We start from the raw sequence: 2,179 nt of genomic DNA, 5'->3' as shown, positions 1-2,179 counted from the left end.
GCCCCCCCCCCCCCCCGCAGGAGTTCCACTGACTGGGAGTTAGATGTGTGCTGACCACCAGGAGGTGGCACAGAACATGGTAGGCATCAGGGATGCAGCATTGGCAGTGGGTGGCAGCGATGAGAACAGGACCATGGCGGGATGGTGGAGTAGGTGAGCGGGTGGCGCCAGACCAAGGCAGGTGCAAAGTGAGGCCCCGGCCTGCAGCAGCGGCAGGCAGCCCTGGGAAGAGAGGCCTCGGCCAGCAGCTGGAAGCCACTAGGGACCCTACCTGTGCATTAATTTTGTGCACTGGACCTCTAATAGTAGGATAAAAGGAAAAAATGGGGGGAGTACTACTGTAGCTGCCAATCACTGCTCTGTAAGCTAACTCAAATTCCTTGCCAATTTTTTTCTGTAGTGTATGGCTAAAACAAATAATCTTCGAGATAAATAAGCCAAAATTTCTTGGTACATTTACATGTAAGAAAATACCAGTGAAATGAAGTGGAGGATGATTCTCTCCCATGCTTTGTGAAAGTCATGTCTTTCTAAAACACTTTAAAATGCACCTGTCTAGGTTCTTAATACTATACTTGCTTTTCTTTTCTAAAGATTTTGCAAAAATATGTTGGAAAGGCTGAAGGCCAAGTTGTTTTCATGGATCCAAACCTATTTCTGTATTACATATTTTAATACTACTAATTAAGGAATACCCCTCAGCAGATACTACATTGAAAAGGAGTAAACAAAATACTGTTTGTGTTATATTTTACTTTAGAAAGGAGTATCTTCTATTTATCACGTCTTCCATCAGACCACAATCCAAATATTTCCAAAAGCAGAGTATTATGGCATTAAGTGGCTGGTAGCCTAGAAGCCAGCTTCCCTAACCCAAGGACAAGTATTTGCCAACAGACTTGCATTAACGATCCAAGGGGCAAGTGTCAAAAGAAACATCAGACTTGTTGGCTCATCCTGGAGAGAAGCTCCCAAATAATCTGCGACCCCTATTCCTTCACTCCTCTGTCACCCGGCAACCCGGGCAAGCCTTGGCTCGGCCCGCCCCGCTGCCAGGCAACAATGCCCCGCCCGCGCGCCTGCTCTGTGTTCGCGCAGCCGCTGGTCGCAGCAGTGCTCGCTGGCCCCCTGCACCTGCTGGGCCCGGGCAACTTTTCGAGCCTCCTTCTCACCGACTGCTCTGCTCCGTCTCTTACTCAGAGCCACCGATCCTCGCCTTCTCTCACCCGTGTTTCAGAAAAAAATTGTTCCACGGACACAGGATTTCTGCCACCTGCTTCTTGGTAGTCCTGTCTCCAAAAGGGACAACCAGCCAAGAAAAAGCACTTACTTTTCCCAGCATTCTTCCGTATCAGCAGGGGCTTCTTTACATGGCTCTACTCATCCCGCGCTGAGCTCAGAGCGGGAAGGAAGTCACGGAGAAGCTGAAGGGAAACTTCGCCCCGGGCGAACGCTGCTGGGACGAAGCCCTCCTCATTTTCACCACAAAGGACGGGACCTTCAGGCCACTGGGTCCTGAGATGTATAATCCGTCCGACTGGTACCTTCCTGGCCAGAGTTTAGATTGGCTCTGGAGGGCCATTCAGATGCCACATTTCCCTGGTGATGAATGATTCCACCCGCCCATCCTTGTGGCCTGTTGGGCTTCCAAGACCCGGGCAGCGCTATTGTTTGCTGGTTTCAGAAGGGCGCCCTGGAGGGTGGGGGCGGCCGGCGTGAGCCCGCTTCAGTCCAGCTCAGGTTGATTTTCTTGCAGGGTTTCTCCCGGCTTCCTCTCCGCCCCTTGCTTTTGCATATTCAAAAGAGGTGGAGTCTCTTTCCATCTCTCAAATCCCCAGACTTGAGAAAGCCCAAACTAGAGGGGATGATTAGAATAGGAAGGAAACACTAAGCAGGGAATCGGTCTGGGAAATAAGTGGTAACATGGATAAATAGGCAAGCTTAGAATTCCTATTTCAGTTTCTTCCCCTACCTTCAGGCGCGCGCGTACACACACACACACACACACACACACACATTTCTCAATGCCGGAATTGAGCAAAAGAAAATACAAGGAAGTTCTGACTAAATCCCTTGGTCCTAATTATAAAATTAGACTAATTGGGGGAATTTTTTTGTTGTTAGGGATTTTGTTGTTGTTGACAGAATTACACATGTCCCCAATCCCTCCCCCCTTACA

This window comes from Myotis brandtii, unplaced genomic scaffold (genome assembly GCF_000412655.1).
Source record: "Myotis brandtii unplaced genomic scaffold, ASM41265v1 scaffold216, whole genome shotgun sequence".
Taxonomy (NCBI): domain Eukaryota; kingdom Metazoa; phylum Chordata; class Mammalia; order Chiroptera; family Vespertilionidae; genus Myotis; species Myotis brandtii.
The sequence above is the reverse complement of the archived record's forward strand: the minus strand, read 5'-3'. Positions refer to the sequence as shown.